This window comes from Sorex fumeus, unplaced genomic scaffold, assembly GCF_029834395.1.
Source record: "Sorex fumeus unplaced genomic scaffold, SorFum_2.1 ptg000106l, whole genome shotgun sequence".
Taxonomy (NCBI): Eukaryota; Metazoa; Chordata; class Mammalia; order Eulipotyphla; family Soricidae; genus Sorex; species Sorex fumeus.
This window is the reverse complement of record NW_026606163.1, coordinates 6305915-6321256: the sequence shown is the minus strand read 5'-3', so window position 1 is coordinate 6321256 and position 15342 is coordinate 6305915.

Below are 15342 nucleotides of genomic sequence, written 5' to 3'. Positions count from 1 at the left end.
AGATTACCGTTCTAAATTGAATACTTTGTGAATTAATAAGGAAAAGTGTGTTACATGTAATTCAATGCTTTTTGGGAATACTTTATGAGCATTAATAGGTTAAACAACATCTTCAATCCCTACTGGTGAAGAAAAGAGAAAGGCCAGTGATCAGATTTACTGAAAAACTGACCAAGGCCAGTGGTAAGTTTGGTGCAATCTTACAGAGGCAGTTGTTGCTATAGCTTGGGTACATCTAGATTATCCCCAACCTCACTGTTTCTATTTAGTTAAGTTGTCTACATGTTTTAGAATTCCCCTAAACTTTTGGATGAACAGTTCCAGTCCTACTCTTGCTTCTCATCTACATGTTAAATGATATTTAGAAAAGGCTTTTTGTAGGGCATTCAAAGGGAAATAGTTCTGAAACCCTGAAACTGGCACAGAAAGAGGTTTGGTTAAAATGTCATCCTAAAGAATCAAATCCCACTGAATTCCATCATTCTCAGAAGGCCCTCAGTTGCCATTTGAGGAACTGTGAGAGGATGACTACCCTGATGCCACTGTTTAGCCCTAAGTATGGATCCTTAATACTTGACTTTTATGACTGGGCACTATGTGCCTTAGTAGGGGAAATCCTATCTTCTCATTCTCCTAGAAAATTTATACCTGAATGGTGTGGCCAACAGAGGCTATTCAAATTGGACCTCAGATAAGAGTGTCATCCATCTCTAGGAGAACATCTCCATTCTTAAGTAATAGCTAAGTACCATTCCTAGCCCACTACTTTAAAGCAGAGTTTCTGGATAGGAGAGATAATACAGTGGGTATGGCAGTTGGCTTGCAGCAGACGACCCACATTCAATCTTCGGCAACTTGAGCACTGCTATGAGTAATTCCTTAGTGCAGAGCCATAAATAACCCTTGAACATCATCGGGTGTGACTGAAAAAAGCTAAATAAATAAAAAATAAAGCAGGGATTCTAACCTCAAAAATATTGGGATTAGAGAATCAGTGCATTGAGCATCCCCACCAATAAGCTCTGACACAAAGGTTCCAGGAGTTCCTGGGTGGGTGAGAGAGGGTCAGAGAAAAAAAAAAGAAAAACAATCACATCAGCTCTAAGCTCTTTTACTCAGAGTCTGTGGCCTTCTTTCATTCTGTAGTTCCGGACTTCATGAACAGTCCAGCTTTTATCTACATCCCTACTCTGCTCTCTACCTCTTGCTCGCTGGAAATTGTGATGTAGTTTCTTTACTTTTCTCACGATTGTCTCCTCAAAGTGCAGTTAATAGGGCTAATGGACAGCCTATGAGTGAAGAGTTTATGGTCTCAATAGGAGACTACTACCATCCCACCGCTCAAACTCACCTGGAACTCACTGGGAAAGTGCTGGTAGGGCTGAGGTGGGATACAGCATGGGTGAGGAGTGACAGATTTGCTAAAAACTCTGTCACAAGTATCAGAATGGCTCAGACATTAGGATCCCAGCAACCCTACAAGGCAGCAATTAAATTGTACAATAAACTTGTCTGCACCATAGGACTTCTCAAGGGACGTGGTCTCCAGTGTGTGTGGGAGGGGTTGAGAATTTTTCCTATTGGCAGACATCATTGGAAAGAAAGGATTTTGAACCCTTGGGGTTTACTATGGTTAGTCTGATCAGGTCTTAATTTATGCTGAATTGACCCTTGGGAAGGTGGGTCCCAGGTCCTCCAAAGTCCGAGCCTCAACTGACCTTAACCTAGACTGGTTGAAAAATTTCCCTGCAGCTGGGGAAGGAAAAGAAAACTCCATTTCTAACACACTGAAATAACTCCATTATTCTAACAGAAAACTCATCAATAAAGCCCATTCTCAGATTATCGGCACAGCTAATTAGGAACCTATCCACTAAAACTTGTATGCACATAGATGCCAATAAGTTATAGAATCAAAGATCTGAGCTTGAATTAAGAGCAATTTCCTCACAGAAGTGAGGATAAAAAAGAGAATTCAAAATTTTTTCCTACATTCTGCTATCACAAGCAACACAGGAAGTTCACTTCACTTAGATTCTCATTAACGTTGCCAAAATACTGTTAAGAAACAAAAGTCATAAGCTCAAAAACTAATGGGATTTATTAAATGGTTCACGTTTGAGCTTTATTGAAAAATAGAACTAGCTGCAGAGAATGATAATACAAATAGAAGGTTTGTATAGGCAGGAAAAGTGTGGCACAAAGTTATTTAGGAAAGATTGTTCCAGGTAAAATCACCTTCTGCCGAGGGAAGGCAAAGGGTGTTAATAAACAGATGACCTTACTGTGTAGAACATGATTTCCAAATTGATTCATTTAAGCTTACAATTTTGAAGAGGTTGAAACTACAATTTGATTAGCTATTATATCTGGGTGGGGGGCTCAGCTTAAAGAACTCATGCTTTGTGACTTGGTTTTCTACTCTCCCTAATACAATGTGAAAGTATGAGGAATAGGGTTTATAGACGATAGTTTATTCATAAGGTTGGAGCCCACATGAATGAGATTTGTGCCCATAGAAGAGCCCTTAGAGTGCCCACTTACCACTTTTTCTATGTGAAGCTGCAGAAATGGTGGCTGAGAGCCATGAAGAATGTCTCACAAAACAAGGCCTTAATCACTTTCTACTCATTTTTGAACTTCCCAGCGTGCGCACTTGTGAGAAGTAAATGTTGCTCAAGCAATCCAATGTAGGTCCTTAAAAGGTTTTTATTAGAGTATCCCCATCAAAGGAAAAAATATTCTAGAAGTCCACAAGTCCAAAAAATTAAATGAATGGGAAATTTTCTTATGTTTTTTGAATTAAAAATCCCACTCTTGTTAAAGGAGTATATGGTATGTTAAAAGTTTATATGGCATGTCCCAAACATTTTTGTATAGTTTAAGATTTACCAATTAAAAAATGTAGAAGTTATTAATACACCCCACAATGGTTTACACTTGATAATTTAATTTGATTGCTTTTCAATGAGGTGAGTCACTTTGTATCAGTTCCACTGAATGAAAGTGGTAAAAGCTGACTGAAAAGAAAACCGAAAACTGACTATGTTCACAAAGACGTTCTGTACCTGGATTAATGTGTAAGGCTAAAGACCCTCTATAGGAAAGATGGATCTGAGGACCTCTCTCTACTTTTGAGTGTAAAATCAGCTTAAATTGGAGCAAAGAGGCTCAGGTAATGTATGATAATAGTTAGGGATCAGGTAATGTTCTCAGAGAACAAGCACAACATTTCATTAGGGTCAAAACATGGTAGGATAAGAGGATGAGAGGGTAGGACACAGGGATCTGATGAGTACAGCAGGGGAGAGGGAAAAGACCCTCCCTCATCCCAAGAAAACTCTTTGTGACAACTCAATGCTGTGATACACGTCAGGGCCTATATAAGGCAGTGCCTACCACTTGGAGCTCAGCTGCCTCTAGCTCACTATTGGTTTCAGAAATAGGGATAGTTTCTCATTTCTGAGGAGTGATAGTGATTCACGGGTGAACTTTAACTCAACATCTTTAAATATTGATCCTAACGATGTGATGTTGTTGGTTGGGATTTATTATTTTTTCACTATAGTTTCTATAAGCCTATGGTTTCTATGGGCTTTATCTTTATATACTACCAAGACAAACAGAGCCTACAAAAAGGTAAGAATCCAGGGTGAATCAGAGATTTCACTATTTCTCTAATTATTGAAAAATGAGCTTAGATGCTGCAGAAGGTGATGTAAACTGGTCCTTCTAAAGAGAAGGTAGAGCGTTGCTCTTAGGTAAAGAGAATGTACAGGACGAAGGGTGGTGGGAGGACTAAGAGTCTATCTGAAATTTATAGACTGATTGAGTGAGGTGCAGAAGCATGAATTGGATTGTTTTAGAATCAAAGTTCTGGTTATTTTAAGAGTTTAAGAGTTCTGAAGACCAGAATCCTCCAAACTTAATCATAAATTGCATATTCATGTTAGGAGTCATCGAATATTCCTGTCCATTTGGGAATTGGTGAGGATATAAGTGCTCAGCTTCTGAGATACTGAGAACTGTATCTGGAGCCTGTTCCAAATATGGGAGCTGTCTTTGAGAGCTCTTGTAACAGAGGACCTTAGAATGTAGGCCCGGAGTGTTCAGGAATTCACTGAACAGTATTAATTGTGAACCTCATTGGTAGAATTTTTTTAAAGAAATAAAAATAGAAAAACATTTAATTTATGAAACCTAAACAAGGGAAGAACCAAGTATTGGGAGTTTTTATCTAAGATAATAAATGTTTGAGTTTCCTAGAGGGGAGTAAGACTTAACTCCCCATTCAGCATTCATTTTTTGTTTGTTTTTCTCAGCATCATGGCAGAGCCACGAAGAAAAAGAAAAGAGACTGGACATTGGAAGGTAAGGATCCATCCTGTCCACTTAAATACTCTTATGGGTGACTCTTGCTTTGATTCCCAAGAAATTCCATGTTCATGAACACTAAAGATATGTTACTAGAAGTTGCTGTAAAGAATCAGGACCCGAGGAGGAATTGTTGACATGAAAGCAGCCAGAGCAGAGACACTTTTCAGATTCCCTGCTTTGCCCACCCCAAGCCATAAAACAGTGAGCGAATTGGGCAGTGGGTGCTCCCAGTAAGTGAGAGATGTTGAGATATAGTTTCTGCCTAATCACATGTTTGAGGATATCAGAGTCCACTATCATCACTGTTGTTTCTACGCTTCCGATGGAGGTGTCAGAAACATTTGTGTGTCTTTGAGGCTAATATTCCAAACACTTTTCACTTGGGAATATTGTGTTAATGTCTCTGCTATGACCTTCATTATCCACTCCTGTTTTTCTAGGTTGGCCTAAATACAAGCATGAAGCAAAGAAGAGAACACGGATTTCTATTTTGAAAAGGTGAGTCTCTGTCCTGCTTCCTGCCCCAATTCTAATGACTCAGTGGAGTCTGCTGGGTCATGGGAAGGGAGGAGCTACAAGAAGAAGGAGGTGTGGGAACAAGAGACTGAAGTGTACTTTGAAGTCATAGAGGTGACAAAATGAAAGGTGGGGCTTATGGTGGTCCCAGACCTTTGGCCCTTTCCAACCTTGTCCTCCTTTGCTTGTTCTGGTCCTGTCTACGTGTTTGTCCGTTCTGTCTCCTGCAGTGCTTTGGGTCAACATTGTACCACTATCCACTTTCAATTCTGCTCACTATTCTATCCAGACCCTTCCTTTGAGGTGTACAATAGGGAGATTCTGAGATCAGTGAATTGCTGAACCCAGAGCCCTGGCCAATGCAATTCCATCTGTATCTCCCTTTAATTTCTGCATGTCCTGTGACAAGTTCTTTTACTTTACCCTGTGTCCTGCCTGAAGTTCCTCTGGGTGAAATAATACCAGATCTCCCCCCACTGCCTGGCCCATGCTCACTCTTCTCTGTTCTCATTCCTCACCCCAGGGTCCTTGAAGATGCTTTTGTTCCAACTCCAACACTTAATAGGTTCCTCTCACAAAAGCCGACATCTCTCTTGGATTCTTTTGGACTTCTAGTGCCCTACGTCCCACAGCAACATCTTTCTCTTTTGGCTCTCTCACCATATGACACTGGAACTGCTTTCATTTTACCTCAAGATAAAATGATGAGTACCTCTGTCTCAATCGCCCCCAGGTTTCTCAAGTGTCTCAACCTCATAATCAATTTTCCTCAATCTGCTTGTCATCAGTTATCACCAGACAATGACTTTACTATGACAGAATTTAGATCAATTTCCATCACGTTGATGTCTTTTCTGAATTCAGTACCAGATATCCCTGTCAGACTGTCACTTTGTGCTGGAACATTCAAAGGCATTGACCAACCTAGCCTAAAAATCTCAGTGTGTCAGGCTTGGGACCAAACCCTGATGTTACCTGCCTTAAGACTATTTGAATGCAAGGAAGAATTTCTAGCTCTACCTTCAACTGAGATGACTTTTGACAAAGATCTTACAGAGCCTACTCAGAAATTCTGCATTTTCCCTGAGGTCCTTAGACTTGTACTTGAATTTGTCCAAAGAGGAACCCATTTCCTTCTTTTCAATGATAAGGAAAAGATGTCTTTTGGGAAACATTTTAGTGGAAACTTACAACTAGATTTTTCAGTAAAAGTGTCAACATCTACTGCCTTAGCAGTCTGCATCCATTTTTGCAATATTCAAGGCAAAGCAAATGAGCTACAGTTGTATGAAGCACCTCTATTTCTTAAGAGCATGCAGGACCATTCCCAGAAAAATTATGAACAATTCTGGAGTCTGATATGTCCACAAAGTGATTGCTTACCTGCAATCCATGGCTCAGGGTATTGTGATTCATACTTTATTTTCACAAAGACTCTGAATGAATGCACAGGGATAGAATACATGTTCCAACATACTGCACATTCTGCTGCAAGTTCTAGTTCTCTACCCCCTAAAACAAAGTATGGGGGTTGCCAACAAAGACCACAAAATGAATTAGTCTCTCGCAAAGCTATCATAGATCAACCGTGGAGGGTACGTGCTGTGGTACAAAGGTCTGTGGCTTACATCAGTCCTTTGCCTCCCAGATATGTCATTCGAAGGACCTCCCAGGTCAATTCCTTAATGTCCACCCTCCCTGGAGAGTTTCTTCTCAGCAATGATCTTAGAAAGAAACTAGAATATCACCTTCAAAAGATGCTCTACCAACATAAATGGGACCTGCTAACTAGGATCTTTGACTCAGAGATGCCTCTAGAAAATTTTTCAGAGTTTGAGAACAATACAGGACTCTCACATAGCACCATCATTAAAGAACTTAATGACAAAGATGTGAATGTAAGGACAAGCCAAGGCAAACCATTGGCTCATGCCTGGCTGAGTCTGACAGGGAATACTCCAAAGGGAACAGAGAGGAATCTGTTTGAGAAACAAATTCAGAATATCCCGAAAACACAGTTGAACAAGGATTTGGAGAAAAAATTTAATTACCAGCTACCTAACACTATTCATACTTCAGGGAAGGCTCAGGAGGATACCTTGTTTTTCCATGAGCGATGCATCACTCAAAAAAGTCAGACTCCTTTGGGGGACCAAGCATATGCACCCACAGCCCAACGTGTGTCTGTTGTTGGTTCCAAAGAACCCATTGTGGAAACCCAAACTCAAATCTTGTATCCTCAGAGGTTCGCCCCCAAAACTCTCAATTCCTTTGGAATAATGAACCTGAATGGCATTCCATCTCATTCTGCTCCTCCCTCCCGAGACAAGATGGTTCCTGGAGAGGATTCTAAGTGCTTCAGGAAATGTTTTCAGGGAGATGGTTTGGGAATAAAAGTAACAACTCAGTTGGATACTCAAATCCCAGCCACTTTAGTTGTGGACTCAAAAAACCTGGAAGCCCCAAGACAGGTGCCCTTGGCTAAGAAACACATCCTTGTGAACAATCTTTGGACAATAAAGGATGTCTCTTCCCATGCTCCTTTCAAAACCAATATGGTAGGTGAGGAAAATCAGAGAGGTAGGGGCCCACTCATCAACGGACCCCCATGTAAGATACCAACAAAAACAGATGAGGGTAGACAAGCATCATCAAGAAAGGCCGTGAGCTCTGGCACAACAGTGGATATGCTCAAGACAGAGAAACATTTTGACTCTAGTTCAAAGCCTCAAATGTCTGGTATGAGATTGAGGACTGCAAAACTTTGCACTCTGCCCTCAAATCTTAGTGGTAGAATAACAAACACCAAAACAGAACGACCTCAATTAACAAGTTGGGAGGAGAAGGAAGGCAAACCTCTGATGCCCCAGTTGGTTCAACCATCATTTCCAAATCAGCAAATCTGTGAAAAATTAAAACTTAAACTGAGGGGAAAAGGCAACAACAAAGGCCAACCAGAGGAGGACATGTTCCATTCTTCAGACAGCATGATTTATGAGGAGAATGCGGACACTTACCCTTTACTACAAACTCATTCAGAGGAAACGAAATTCACCAGGGCGGGGAAGAAGAAACCTTGGTCAACTAAACGTGTCCTCCAGTTGTTCCAGAAGAATCACTCTTCAGCAACAAAGAAAATGATCTATTCAAGCACAGAGGAACAAAAGCTTTGTGCTGAGGATACAAGTTCAAGTTACGAGACATCCTCTATCACAAGCGAGTATTTCCATTCTCAGAGCCAGACAGTAGAAGGAACGGCTGGGAGTGAGGCTTCCCAGAACGTACAGAAGCAAGGACTATCTCATCTCAAAAAATGCTTCAACAAAATGAAACGTTTTGTGCGGTCTCTCTGCCCGGTCAAAAGGCAAGGAACTGCAGAGGAAATGGAAATAATTTTGTCCCCTCCAGAGAGCCCTAGCCCTCTCCTACTGAGAACCACTCCTACCAGGAAGCATGCATATTCAAAATTACTACCTGCCTTTGGAGAACAAGGGATAGAGGCATGTTATTCCATCAGTGCACCTTTCCTTGATGATATGACAAATATCAAGAACCCAGAAACTGTAGTCGCTGACCAAAGAAACTATAAAAATGATCCACAGATCAGAGATCAGGAAAAACTACCCCAGCAAAATTTGACCAACATGGATCAGCTAGTGAATATAAAGCCCCCACCAACTGTGTCTTCCAGGAGGCCTAAGCCACATCCAGGCTTCCCTTATAGAAGTCGACATAGTCAGGGACCTCCAGATGCTGTCTCCACCGCTGAAGGCACTGTGTTCAGATATGTGTCAACTTGGTCATCAAATTCTTCTCCAGAATTTCTGGGACCTGAAAACAAATCATTTTGAAGAGAATATTGAGTATTCCTAATAAAATTTTCCTTGAATAATTGTGTTTTTTGGTATGCTGGAGAAATTGGGAGAATAAAGCTCAGTTCTTTGAGATTAAATTTTTTGTTTGGCAAAGATGACCTGTTTCTTTGAAAAATAGAAGTTATATGTTCCTTTCCCCCCAATAATTTTCCTTCCTGAATAGTTTAATAATGGGGTAGGTGACTGGAGGGGTCTTTCTGCCTAAATGTATTGCTGGGATGACTGTTCAAATGGTGAAGAAACATTGGTCCTTTATGAAGTAACTGACCAGAGGATCTCATAACTGGTGAACCCTTAAAGTGGTAGGTAGGTAATTCTATTACAGGCATTCTCTTTCTCTCTCTCTCTCTCTCTCTCTCTCTCTCTCTCTCTCTCTCTCTCTTTCTCTCTCTCTCTTTCTCTCTCTCCACACACAGGTGATTGGGTAGTGTCAAAGTTACAGCATAGGAGCTGTTTCTTCCAGTGGACAACACACTGTCAACAGCACTGTTTCTCCCCTCTGGAAAGGCACCAGCTTAGGAGCTGGTTCATATGCTGAGCAACACTTTAATTAACACCAAGGAAGTGTGATTTTTTTACAGAAGTATTGAACAGTTGGTGGAATGTTGACTGGGCAGTCACCTACATTTCCCCAGGGTCAAATAAAACTTAGTGGTAGGAAATAATATTCAGGTGTGTGGGAAAGTGAGGAAAGCTTAAGTTATAAACAATGACGTTGTTCACAGAACAAAGGTTCCTACTCTCTAAACCCCTTGTAATCATTACCTGTTCTCATTCTCACTATTAGAATTTGACACCAACATTTCCATTCTCCTCAAGCACTAAAAGTTTTATCTTTAAAGTTTTATAGTATTTCTACAGTTATTTGTATAGAAATATTTCTACAGAGATGATGTCAGGTTTACCAAAGATCTTTGTGGATGGTTATAAAAACTTTATAGAAAGTTATGATACCTCTTTTATGGCCACCACACTTAAATAGTATAAAATATTCTTCTCTAAGTTTGTAGATTTATGGGATTTTCCACCTCTTGGCATTCAGGACCATGTTAGAGTGGGGTAGATTTCCTCCAGACTCTGTAGCCCACTATCAATTAGAGTTTGATTCTAAACTCTGTACCAGGTTTTATTGACATTTGGGGGTTGAAGGGAGTCCCTCAGGCAAATGTCCACTTAAAAAAGTAAAAGGATTCACAGGAGTGACAGCTTACTGGGACTGAAAAATTGGCGTATTTTCCTAAAGGGCAGTTAGGTTTAGCTTTTCAAGAAACTGAATACCAGTTAATAAACCAAGAATGCAAAAGGAAAACAAGTCCACATGCTTTCATACACACAGTTTTTTAACCATACTTATTCCTACAGTATCTCATGCTGATGGTTGTAGTAAAAATACTGATTATAGTGGGTTCTTGGAGGTACCTGAAGTAGATCCTGGTAATAGATCCCCAAAAAGGAGCATGAGTTGAGCGGGGAACTCTTTGACAACCCTGTGGATAGACCAGTAAAAGTCCCTAACCTAAGATTATATGCATCTTAATTTTTTACTACAGATCATTTTTCATATATTCCCACCAAGCTTTTTTTCCTGATGTAATTTTAGATGATTTTAATTATGTATTTTGGTCCATTCTGAGGACTTAACTGAGAATGCTGTTTTCAATCCCCCACCCCACAAAAAAAGTCCCACAAAGAACATTGTTATCTCTTAATAAGATTGTTGCCTCTACATCCCACAGTATAATATCAAAAAAGACAATATTTTGAATTAAATTTTATGCTGAATAAAATAAGCCAGAGGAAGCATCATGATCTCACTTATTTGTGGAATAATGAGAAGTACTAAAATATAGGGCTGGAGCGATAGCACATTGGGTAGGGCGTTTGCCTTGCAAGTGGCCAATATGGCCGACCTGAGTTCAATTCTTCCGCCCCTCTCGGAGAGCTCTGCAAGCTACCGAGAGTATCTCGCCCGCACGGCAAAGCCTGGCAAGCTACCCGTGATGTTTTCGATATGCCAAACACAGTAACAATTGTCACAATGGAGACGTTACTGGGCCTGCTTGAGGAAATCGAACAATGGGAGGACAGTGACAGTGACAGTGACTAAAATATAAACACTATCAAATGATAATCTTGGATACTAAAATACAAATATGAGTATCCTAAGTTTTGGCTGGGGTTGAGAGAGGATTGAAAAGAGTTGACTGGAACAAGAGAACATAGAGGATCTGTAACACTTGAATGATGGAGAGTGTCATGTGCACATCAGTGGGGAGGGGTGTGCAGTAACTTTGTACATCAATACATAAACTTAAACACTTGGGAATTCCATGTTTTCAAATATTTAGAAGATAGTATTCCTGTAACCCTTTACCTTGACTGCAATGTTTGGAAAAGGCAGCAAATGAAAGACTTGTTTATTTGGTCTCTATCCCCAAATTGAATAAAACATACAATATTAGAAAAAGGATGTGCTGACATTAATTATCAGAAAATGTATATCAGACTTAATTTAAACTTTTACTTTAAAATAGTGACCGGTGGCTGGGGCTAAAAAAAGAAATAGGACAATAACAAGTGTTGTTGATTAGGTAGAGCAAGAGGAACCCTGCACTACTAGTAGAAAAAATAGTTAAACTGTCTAAAAATAGTCAAAATGTTCCTTTGATTGTTAACATCACATTTGTCCTTTAGATGTGTATGTATAAGAAATGAAAATACATGTCCCAATAAAAATTCATATGATAAAAATAGACTAATGAAAATAAGATCTAGCCATGCAATTATTGGTAATTTTGTGGGGTTTTGCTCTAGAATATATGTAAATAGACTGCACCCTGGATGAAATTTGAAAAGCTTAATAAAGCAGTCAGTTACAAAGGATCACATATGTCTTCATCATTCATATGACATATCAAATCGAATTAGGAAGCAGAGCAGAGGTGGATTGGGCTGAAATTGGAAAGGAGAAGAGTGATGGTGAAAGAATTGAGAGGCAATATTTTCAGGGAAAATTTCTAAAATCATGAAAATAATTTTTAGACTGACCATGGCAATGATTATATATCTATGACTATTCTGAAAATTAGAGTAATAAAGATGTGAATTACTTGTTATATGAAGTATATTTCAATAAATTTGCTAAAGCAAGGAATTTCAAATAACTGCTTGGGAATTACAAGAATGGAGAGAGTTCATCAGAATATATCACTCTACTTTTTAAGACACAAGTTTAAGGTGGGAGTGTTCAAAACCCCAGAATATGGGTGGTCTAAGGAACCAGGTAATTTTTTAAAAATCCACAATAGTAGGGGTTACATATTTTAAATGTGTTAAATGTTTCTTTTTCCACCGTCCCCAACTTATTATCCATATCCTTGTAGACCATTTCTTTAGTAGTCATCACAGGTGGTGCTACATTTTCCAGTATTTTTTTTGGGGGGGGGTTGCATATCCAGCTGTGTTCAGGGCTTGTTCCTGGATTGGTACTTAGGGAGATGACGTGGAGTGCTAGGGGTTGAACCCACATCAGCCACAATTAGACAAATACCCTACCTGTTGTACTATCCAGAATTATGTTTTGTAGTACTTAAAAAGAAAAGATGTTGAAATGAAGGGATTCCATGTGCTATTTTGCTGATAGACTTTGAGACAACTATTTTAGTCTTCGTTATAATCTTCTAGGGCTCTGTGTAAACTGCAAAAAAAGGAAATGTAGAACCTCAGACAATAGTCTATTTAAAAAATGCATATTTGAAAATAAAATTGTGGAGAAGGGATGTGATGTAAGCTTTATTTATCTTTCTAAAATGTTTGGATTTTTCCGACCGAGAGAACTGCAAGAACCCCTCCCTGGGCCAAGTTGCTCCCTCTGAACACCCTGGCCAGAAGCGGTCCCCAGCAAGTTTTAGGGCCGCATCAGAAGCGGGACTTTAATCCAGCTTAGGCACCAAAACAGCCAACCCACTAACAGGTACAGCAGGGGTGGTGGGCGTGGCCTCCTGGTTGGTAGTTATTTTCCCCTTTCCAAACCCTTTGGACTCACATCTCAATCTCCATTACCTAAGTTAGAGGAGGACAGCCTGGCTGTCACAAACACATTATGCCAATAGTTCACTAGCCTATTCCAAACTCACCAAAATAACAGTGTACACAAGAAACTGAACAAGAATAATATAAAAGATCACATGCCCTGGGGCTTCAGTAGAGGCCTCAAGTAACTCATAGAGGAGCACTAAAGAAGAAATTAGTATTCTAGAAGGGGTGAGAGGTGACCACCAACAACCAAGCTCATCCGGAATCCTCCCTCGCAGTGAGAGGGGGATACTGATCATAAATTGGAGGGTCTCACCTATATACTTACTACCACAGCAACATGAAGAAACAGTGAAAATCTCCACCACAAGGAGCGGATAAAGAAAAGAGTCCAGAAGCCTCAACAGGGGTTACCCAAATATATGATCTGTCCGATAAAGAATTCAGAAATGAAATGTTAAAGATGTCCAATGAACTCAAAGAAACAGAGGAACAGCATCCAGTAAATTAAAGGAAGACATGAAAGAAACAGTGGAACAGACAGTCAAGAAAATACAGGAAGAAATGAGAGCAGAAATAAAGATACAAATAGAAGTGTCACAAAGAAAGGATTCAGTAGATGAAATTAAAAACTCAGTGGGTGCCCTCAACAGTAGAATGACAGTAGCCAAAGAAGAAATTAGTGAGCTTGAATATGAACTGCAGAAAGCATACAGGGACCAACATACAATGGGAATAGACCTCCAAATAACTCTAGGGCAGATCAGAGACCTAGGGGTGAACTCAAGAGGAACAAGATAAGAATCATTGAAGTACCAGAAGGAAAGGGAGGCAACACTACTGAAGTAGTAACAGTGAAAGATATCATTGCTAAGAAGCTCCCAGAGCTGGAAAATGCAGACTTCCAGATCAAGGAGCCTAAGGGTACCAACTAAAAGAGACTCCAATAAAAGAATCCAAGACATATGATAATAAGATGAAGAATACTACAAATAGAAACACAATATTGCAAGCAGCAATGTCAAATAAGACAATCACATACCAAGGAGAACCCCTCAGATGTACAGCAGACCTATCTGAGGAAACCATCGGAACCCGAAGACAATGGTGTGATATAATGAAAAAACTCAATGAAATGAACACCTCAGAAAGAATAATCTATCCAGCTAAATTCTCACTCAGACTCAAAGGAACAATGCACCATTTCATGGATAAACAACAGTTCAGGAATTTCAGAGACTCAAAACCAACCTTAAAAGAAGAACTAAAGGGAATACTATAAGACAAGACAACCCCTTAAAACACAACAAACCTCTACAGAAAGATGGCACAAAACCCCATAATAATAATCTCTCTCAATGTCAATGGTCAAATGCACCAATTAAGAGACACAGACTGGTAAATGAATTAAAAAAAACTATACTCACCATTCTGCTGCCTACAAGAAACACATCTGAACAGTCAGAGCAAATACAGCTCAAAATAAAAGGATGAAAAACAATCCTTCAAGAAAACAACTGCCTCAAAAAAGCCAGGGTGGCCATACTATTATCCGACAACATAGATTTCAGGCTGAAAAAGATTAGAAGGGACAGCAAAGGCTATATTTTAATAATCAAGGTATAGACATAACAGAAAGAAATAATACTCCTAAACATATATGCACCCAATGAGGGGCCAGCAAAATACTTAAAACAACTGCTAACAGACTTCAAGAAGAGCATTGGTAGCAACACAATAGTAATTGGAGACATCAACACCACCTTATCACCTCTGGAGAGAACAATAAAATTAAAACTCAGCAAGGAAACACTGGTTTTGAAGGAAGAAATAGAAGAGAGAGACCTAATAGATCTATACAGGTTTCCATACCTCCCCCCTCCAAAAAAAAGAACGCACATTCTTTTCTAGTGCACATGGAACATTTTCCAAGATAGACTACATGCTGGGTCACAACACATACCTCAACAGAATCAGGAGATAGAAGTTGCATCAACCATCATTTCAGATGCGGATAGTCAAATAAAACACCTGGAAATTAAACAACTCAATGTTGAACAACAAGTGGGTCAGAGAAAAAATCAAGGAAGAAATCAAAAGATACCTGGAAACAAATGAGAATGATGACATGAGTTACCAGAACCTAAGGGATGCAGCTAAAGCCATCTTAAGGGGAAAATTTATAGCTCTGCAAGCATTCCTCAGTAAAGAATAAAGGGGCGACATAAATAAATTGACATCAAGCTCAAGATCCTAGAAAAGGACCAACAAAAGGAGCCCAAATCAGGCAGAAGGAAATAAATAACAAAACTTAGAGCAGAAATTTATGACATGGAATCCCCAAAAACAATCTGAAGGATCAGTGAAACCAAAAGCTTGTTCTTTGAGAAAATAAACAATATTGATAAATCACTAGCAAGACTCACAAAGAAACAGAGAGAGAGAACCCTAATACAGCGAATCAGAAATGAAAATGGGAACAGCATAAAACAAAGAAATTCCAGAATCTGGAAAAAACCCGAGAGTGTGAGAGCAGATG